This window comes from Quercus lobata, chromosome 8 (genome assembly GCF_001633185.2).
Source record: "Quercus lobata isolate SW786 chromosome 8, ValleyOak3.0 Primary Assembly, whole genome shotgun sequence".
Lineage (NCBI taxonomy): Eukaryota > Viridiplantae > Streptophyta > Magnoliopsida > Fagales > Fagaceae > Quercus > Quercus lobata.
Window position 1 is genome coordinate 22,310,455 of NC_044911.1, and position 9,228 is coordinate 22,319,682.

The window sequence follows — 9,228 nt, forward strand, 5'->3', positions numbered from 1 at the left end:
AGGTGGGCCTCTTAACTCCCATTTGTTTTCCAATGAAAATATATTTCTATAAAATGCAAAGACTCTCACAAAACAAAACCCCACACATCACAATTTATAATTAAAGGCTACAAAGTACAAAGAAGTGGAGCACAAATGGGTTCAACCAAAGTGGTAGCCCTGCTCCTCATTGCCGTGGTTGTGATGTTTGCTGCTTTTGTTGAGCTTGGGGAAGCTTATTATGTGTATGATGTTCAATGCTATAAGGCTTGCTATCCTAAGCAGTGCCCGCCAAACTATGGCTATTCTAGATGCGATATATACTGCAAAGGTTTTTTGTGGTGCTGGCCATTAAGGATGGCTAGAACAACAAGAAGCTATATTGGGGAGTGTCTGAGTTTAACATATATGGAAATGATCAGACACTACTCTTACATCATAATTAAACTACTTATTATGCCTTGTATTTTCTAATCATTGTTGGAGAAATTTTAATTAATACTAAATTTGCCTACTTTCATTACTTTGTAGATGCATACCTGGATTTACATTTTGTGGTTTGAAGACCGAAAAGGTAAAAAAAAAAATTACAATTTAAACGTTGGACCAAACTAATGAGGAAAAGAACAACTTAATTCCCTCCCTACTTCACTTTATGGCAATGATACCTTTTTAATGAGGAAAAGAACAAGGTAGTTCACCAACTAGATTTTTTTTCTTTTCAAAATAACACTCATTTTCAAACAATTTCGTTAGTTAGCATCATTTCCAAACTATTTAGAAAACTAATATCTCGAGTGTCCTAGACTTGACTTCATTATAGCAACTCGAGTATCAAAGGCTCGCTTTCTATGAAAATCAATGTGGAAATTGAGTCTCTAAAACTCGAGTTCCACAAATTCACTAAGAAGAAGGCAGAGATCACAAAGAAGAAGGAAAATTAACAAAGAAGAAAGAAGCAACAAACCCAGATCAATCAAAAACAACGAACCCACTCCTTTGCTCTTTGAACTTTCTTGGCCGAGCTCCTTTGCTCTTCCTCCGACCATCATTGCCACTGTGGGGGGGGGGGGTTGAGGACTAAAGGGGAATAGAACAAGGAATGGTTTGCATAAATCAATCCGAAGAGCTGAATAAACTCCGAGAATTCTGTTAACTCGAGGATGAAAGTAGAAGTATGGGCATTTAGTATCTTAAGAAGGACCATGGAGGGGGGAGAGAGCCATAGTGGTGGTAAAGGATGTGAGAAGGAGCTTCTTGAAAGAGATACTTCCCACCTCCACATTGAATTCCCTATACCAACCATATCAGCTGCATTAATGTGGAAATGACACCGAATAGTAACTTCACAGCTAGCAGCCCCTTCTACCATCTTCAGCAGAGTTTGAAGGGACAAGTATCCTGAGAAATGCCTTGAGGCATATAGGCGGAGGGTTAGGATGCAAGGAGGAAGGGTATAAAAAGAAGAGAACATCTCAGAAAGGAGGATGGATATTATTTTCTCAAAGAAATAGACAAAGAAGAAAGTGAACAGTGTATAATTTGGTTTAGAACTTGTAACACTCATAAATAAGAAACTAATCTTCGGACCAACCCGAGGAGAGCATTACTTCCAATCACTACTTAAATTTCTCTTTTCTATCACTCTAATCTCTTCGACTATATCTCAGAACTTAGTTTAGACTTGCACTTGAAGTACTTTTCTCACTCTCTTAGAAATTTTATTGTTTGGGCTTGGTATAAAGGGTAACGTACCACTGTTCTTAGTGGGCTTGGGACTTTATTTCTTGAGCACTTACAGCCACCATTGGCAGTGGTCCTAGAGACTAGCTCATCTCTCTCAACCTGAACCAAAACCATTTTTGAGTTTTGTGGGTTTGTGGGTGTGGTTTCTGCCATGGGTGGGTGTTTGTGGGTTTGTTTCTGGGTTCTTAAGGTTATTCTTGATTTGGTCTTTGTGGGTTTGTTCTTGATTTGGTCTAGGGAAAAGGTCTGGCCTTTGGAGAATGAAGAACAAAGGAAAAGGAACCAAGGAAAAAGAGCAAGGAACTAGAGTTTCTAAAACTTGAGTTCCATCGAACTCTAGACTCTTGCCTCGAGTTACTACAATGAATTCGACTCTTACAAGTTCGAGATGTTAGTTTTCTAAATAGTTTGCAAACTATACTAACTAACGAATTATTACAAAAAAAATGATGTTATTTTGAAAAGAAAAATCCTTCACCAACTCCAATTCAAGCCACGTCACAAAAGCAACGTGGATTTGGTGTTTTCTTTTAAGATAAAATATTTTAGAAATATTTTACCCAAAAAATAGGAGTATTTGTTTTAGAAATAAACCATTATTTTATGACTGAAAATACATTCTTTAATTTAATTTAATGATAAAAGATAAAAGTCATAAAACTATTCTGTATAATATTCTCACACTAAGAGCCTTATAACTCAGCCAATATTTTTTAGTTTTTTGACGGAGATATTCAGCATTTAAATCCACCGTTTCCCATTATTGTAAATTGAATTATAAAAAATAAAAATAAAAAGTGTAATATTCAGAAAAAATTTAATTCTATCAAAATTCAAAATTTATTTGTAGTAGGCTTAATTGAGATAGATTACTCCTTTATTATAATAATAATAATAATAATAAAATCTTTGGAAATTCACTTATGCCTCTCTCTCACTTGCTTTTTGAGAGACACCTCAATGCACACACATGTTTCTTTTGACAGGTTTTAGTTTATCTTTAAGGTACTAAAATGGGTTGCCAGATCTTTCTTCTTAAGGGTGTCAATGTATCTTTGAGGTTGTTAAATAGACCCCTAAGCTATGGCTTAATACATTTAATAGGCCAAAAACCACTTTGGGCTCATCTACCATTTATTTGCACGACCTACTATTAAACTTTGAGAACTCTTTAAGTATTTTCTACATTGCAAATTGCCTCTAGGAAGAGCGTTGTCTTTGTCCCTGGTATTTATGAAGTTAAAGGGTAGCCCTTGAAGGAAACGATTGGTGCTAAGGCTGTTTTTCAGCCTACAACAGTGGAGGCCTCATAGATTATCCCCGAATTGGGGAAATATGAGAATTCTATGGAAGTAATTTTATAATTTCTTTGTTCTTTTTGACATTCTAAAATAAAAATTTGAATATCTTGAGTCCCTAATTCTAAATCTTTTTATTTTTTATTTTTTTTATTTTTACAGAAGACAATAGAAGTATATTAAAATGAAAAAAGTACACGACAAACCCCATAGAAAGTAAACAAAAGACAGCCATCGCAGTGGCTAGCTACCTATTGGGGTATAAAGAATAAAAGATGCAAAGAAACAAGTATATTATATAAGGATTTTACTAATGTGTGCACGCGATTATATAAAGACCCATTATATAAAGCCTATAAGATGGGTATAAGCATGCCAGAGGTGCTCGTCAAGGAGGGAGTGCAGCCATGAGCCGTTGATATTCTTCAAGGAGAGAAGATGCCTTTTGGAAGATCATCATGGGATGAGTTTGGACCTGCTCAAAGTGGAATTTGTTCCGCGCATTCCATAAGGACCAGGCAATCATGGCCCAAGTCTCCAATTCCATCTTCAGGAGTCTATCCAACACCTAGCAAGCTAGGAGGTAGAAACACGAAACTTCAGAGTTACTCTTCTAGATTTTGCCTCGGACTAAGGCCCATGTATTGTGGGCAAAGGGGCATTCCCAAAGAATGTGGCCAGTGGTTTCATCATGTTGTCCACAAAGGGTACACTATGGATTGATATGCACTTTTCGGCGGAAAAGGTTTACTCTAGTAGAGAGAACGTCGGAGCATGCATGCCATATGAAGTTACGGATCTTCAGGGGAGTGTTCAAAGCTCAGACTTCGTTCCATAACTGCTTATCTTGCCTAGCGAGAGAGTGCTCCTCAGTCACAGGTCGATGAAGTCGGAGAGCAACCTAGTAGGCCGTTTTTATAGAGAAGGTCCTACTCTTGGTCTCCATCCACAAAAGCTTATCCCGAGAGCTAGAGTGGCTGAGCTGAATGCGTAGAATATCATCTCTAGTGGAGCTGTGGAAGAAGGCATGGATGAGAGAACGATCCTATTGCCTAGTCGTAGGATTAAAGAGAGCACTGACTTTCAGGGTTTGGTCTGCACTAGGTTTAAATCTAGGTGTGTTGGGCAACCATTTGTGGCTGTCGATACCAACATTTTTGCCATCACCAATTTTCCATGTTGAACCCTCCTGAAGAAGCTCCCTAGCCTGGAGGAGACTACGCCAAACAAAGGATGGATTGCTACCTAATTTAGCATCCATAAATGAGCAGGTGGGGAAATATCGAGCCTTATAAACACAGTAGAACAGAGAATGCATTCCATGGATCAGCCTCCAAGCTTGTTTAGCTAACATAGCTAAGTTGAACACATGAATATCCTGTAATCACAACCCTCCTTTATTTTTTGGGGAGCAAAGTTTACCCCAGCTAATCCAATGAATTTTTCTCTCGTTTCGGGTTTGTCCCCACCAATATTTTGCCAAGATTGAGTTTATCCCATCGCACACTGTCCTAGGGATCTTGAAGAGACTTATGGAGTAAGTCAAAATGGCTTGAGCCACTGTTTTAATCAACACCTCCCTCCCTACTTTTGAGATGTGCTTCTCCTTCCATCCCATTACTCTATTGGCAATACGCTTTTGAATCTCCTTAAATGTACCTACTTTAGACTTTCCACCCACCATTGGTAGTCCTAGGTATTTTTCATAGTCATGCATGACTTGAGCACCCAATAAGGACCAGATTTCTTCCTTCACTGTAGGACTGGTATTTCGGCTAAAGAACAGGGCTGTTTTCTACTGATTGATAGCTTGGCTAGAAGCCGCTTCATATTGAGACAAGATGGATAGGAGGTTCTGGAATTCCCTAGTGCGTGCTTCACAAAAAAGCAAGGTGTCATCGACTAACAAAAGATGGGATATGTTAGGAACATATTTTATATAATTGGCTAATCCTTTGACAAAATGCACTTTACTTGTAATTGGGTAGATCTAGGATGGGTTTAAGACTTCAAGAAACATGTTGTTCAAGTCAAGTGTTAAAGCCATGAAGATCGGATTAAGAAACAAGTGAAGATGAGTTGTTCATTAAAATTTGACAGCAGTCTCAATAGAAAGACTTCTATCGAGATTTAATGCTTATGTATTTGTGTATGGTTTCTTTTCTCACAACTCTAGACATATATAAGGATTATTTTAAAAGGCCGTCGCGCATGCATTGTGTGATCAGGGGCAGAAATTGCTCTAGTTCATCATTCTCTCTGAAGAAGCTACTGTGTCTTTATGTTAAGGGTTTTATGACCAATGAGCTTTCTGATCTTTATTTTTAATGAATTGAAGAACTTAGCAGCCAATAATCTTTTTCAAGTTGGTGCAGTTAGTTATGTACTGGATCCGTGCATCATTGATTAGTCACGTACTGGGATTCGTGCATTAAACGGAGAGATTGCCGCTACAATACAAGTCCAATTGAGTATTGGGGTAAGGGTTTAACTGTAAGTTGGTATTTCGGAATAGGCCAAAGGGTTTGGTAAGATTTCTTATACTTGTAACTGCTTGTGATTTTATAATAGTGGATTCTTGAGAGTGGTGACCTTAAATTCACCTGGTGGGGTTTTGTCTCGGAGGTTTTCCTCATTCGTAAACAAATCACTGTGTCAAATTTATTTTCCGCTACATTTATTTTAGTAGGTAATTTGTTTGTGTTACCACGCTATTGCATGTAATTTGACTAATTAATTAACTTGGGTAATTAATTAATTTGCAAGGGTCAATTCATTTTTACCCAACAGGATATACAATCACCTCCTCGACATGATAGAAGACCTTGTAGTTGTCGAGTTTCTGTGGCTTTCTGTAGCATAGATGAAAGGCCTTTAGCATACAAAAGAAAGAGATATTGGGAAAGAGGGTCACCTTGACGGATACCACGGGATGGAGTGATGAAACCTTTAGGTTCTCCATTGATGAGGATGGAGTAAGTGGTTGCGCATACCGTCTCCATTGCCAAGTCTACCCATTGCTACGATAAGCCCAATCTAAGCATGATCTTTTTAAGGAACTCCCATTCCACTTTGTCATAAGCTTTACTAATGTCGAGCTTCACGGCCATATGACCAACCTTGCCACGCCGTGTATTCCGCATACAATGCAATATCTCAAAAGCCACAGTGGTGTTGTCTGTGATGAGTCTGCCTGGGACAAAAGCACTTTAGGGGTCAGAGATGTCATTTGGGAGGACTATTTTAAGACGGTTGGCAAGCACCTTAGAAAAAATCCCGAAGACTACGTTGCTTAAACTAATGGGGTGAAAGTCCATTATGCACTGAGGATTGTTCTTTTTTGGAATCAACACAATATTAGTAAAGTTCATCTTATGAAGGCACCTCCCTGAGTGTAGGACTAATAAAACAGCAGCAGTAACATCTGGCCCAACAATATGCCAATATTTTTGAAAAAAGAAAGGTTACATACCATCCAGCCCTAGTGCCTTTGAAGGGTGCATCTGAAACAGTGCTTTGCGGACTTCATCTTTAGTGTATGGCTGTGTTAAGGTTTCATTCATTCCATCTGTAACAACTCGGGCAATTGAGCTTAGGACATTGTCCATGTGTCTTAGGTTGGAAGTGGTAAAAAGCTCTTGATAAAAGTCCTCAGCAATAATAGCAATTCTATTCTCATCGGTCTTCCATGCACTGTGGTCATCTTGCAATCCCTCCCTCAATATGATTCATGCGACATCTATGGCTTGCTCTTTGGTGAAAGAACTTAGTGTTCTTGTCTTCATGGTGCAACAACTCGTTTATGTCCTTTTTCAAATCAATGATTCTGTCCAATTTTAAGGCATAGCTACCACTGGTGAGCTTCGCTAGCTCATGTTGTTTTTGGTCTAGCCTTGTACGAGTATTCCCAAAAGTTGCTTGACTCTAGTTGATAAGATCAAGCCGACAGTGTTTTATTTTCTCCAAAAGGCAGAACATCGAACTGCCCATATGATGGCCTTGTGACCAAGATCTTTTTTAAGTCCAAGTCCAACTGAAATAAAACTTGAATATGATCCCCTTAACAATCTACTCTTGCAAATAAAGTTACAATTAATTAAAACTTTTGATTGAATCTGCAAGTGGAGTAGCTGAATTTGAATGTATTTTTAATTTGTTATTTGTAAGTGGGGGTTGGGACATGCATGTGCCAGTTAGTCAATCACTAATTAATAAATCTTAACACTAAAAGATATTTAAACAATTAGACAAGTAGTGATTCTGTTTTTTTTTTCTTAAAAATTAGACAAAGGGCGTAGGACATGAGAGTGATTGAGTGAAGACAAAATAAATGTTAACACAACAAAAATTTTCTTAATAAAATTACAATATAGTTGTCAAAGTTAAGTTAAATTGTTAAATAAAGTTACAATTGATTTATACTTTTGAACAAATCTGCGATTGGAATGGTTGAATTTGAATCTATTTTTAATTTGTTACTTGTTAAGTGGGGATTGGGGCATGGGCCAGATAGTTAATCAGTTGTTAGTAAATGTTAACACTAAAAAAAATTAAACAATTAGACAATGGATGATTCTAAAAAAAAAAAAAAAAAGACGCGGGGTGGGGGGGGGGGATAGGGGAGTGATTGAGTGAAGACAAAAACAAATATTAACACAATGTTGGGGGTGTTTTTTATTTGTTGCCCACATGATGTTAGGGGAGTCAAGACTGAGACTTGACTTTAGGCTTGGAACATGGAAAGGCTATCGGTGAAGTGTGAAAGGCCCACTTTGCTCAAGGTCTCAGTTGCATCTAACAAAGATTATAGTAAGGCCCCAAAAATACATTTTGCAAAGATAAGCTAGCACAAAGGATGGCCCACCACAACAAGTGTTTAAATAGTAGTCTAGTGGTAAGTAAGAGAAACGTCCAATGGTAAATGTTTGAAAAATCAATAAATGTATTTGCATAGTAAAAATTATGCATTTCCTCCTTTGTTGGTTAATATAAAAGTTGGCCCATTATAACAAGTACACAAGAGGAAAAATGGTCTAGCAGTGAATATGACAAACTTCCAGTGGTAGATGCTGACAGATTAATAAGTGTGTTTACATGGTAAAAATCATATGTTTTCCTTATTATTATTAAGTCAACATAAGAGAAAACTTCCATAGTATCCAAAACATTAGGGCTTTCATTATAATAACAATAAATAAGGATTAAAGGCTTTGTAATTACAAGTAAAAGAGAAAAAAATAGGATGGAATGAAGGAAGAGAGAGATTCCAGCTCAGTGCAACAAATGTTGTACTAAGATTCTTAGGGAATATGTATGTGGGGCATGAATAGGGTAGTATAGACTGTTTTGAGTGAGTGGATATGTTAGCTTGTGATGGTATGATAGAGTTAATGCTGAAGCTAAGTATTTAATGGGTAAAGGGTTGTTCATGACTAATTAGGAAGCATTTATGGGCTATGAATATGCAGAAAAAGAAAGGGAATGTCTGAGGCTAAGTGAGTGTGGGCTAAGGGGAATGAATTATGAGCTTAGGGAGAGTAAAACCACAAGCAAAATGGCAAGCAAATCAGAAATTTCAGAGGGTGTTGGTGTATATTTTAAGGTGCTGAAATTTTCTGAGAAGATGGAATGTGATGTTTATGAGTAAGTGTATATGGGCATTTATGGACTAAAGGCTAGTTTCTGAACTAAGGGATTGACTTATGGGCTAAAAATATCATGATGGGTGAGAAATTTTATGATAAGATTTTGTTGTCCTCCATGAGTTGATGGTAGCTCCCTTTTACAGTGAAGCTTAAGGGATTGATTAGCAAAATTCCAAAAATGTAGGATTGATCAGGGGCAGGACAACAAACTCAATTATCCTAGGATTTGGCCTAAAATGTGAGATTTGCTTTTGGGGCTGTTTTGCTTCTTTGGGCAATGTCACACATGGGTAAAAATCAGCATAATCTTGTATTAAATGCTAAGAATTCTTAGATTGTATTCAGCCAATGGGATTGAGGCAAGTATTAAGGAGGAATTCTAGTGCTGCAACTGAGATTTGGACCCTAGGAAGTAGGATTCAACACCCCAAGTCAAATGTCAAAGTTTAAGTCCACTTCAGAGGGTTCTGCTGGAGATTCCTTTATGCCTTCCAAACCACATGTTCCCTAATTTTCTCCTTTAGGATTCATGGGCTTGGTTCATGAACCAATTACATAAA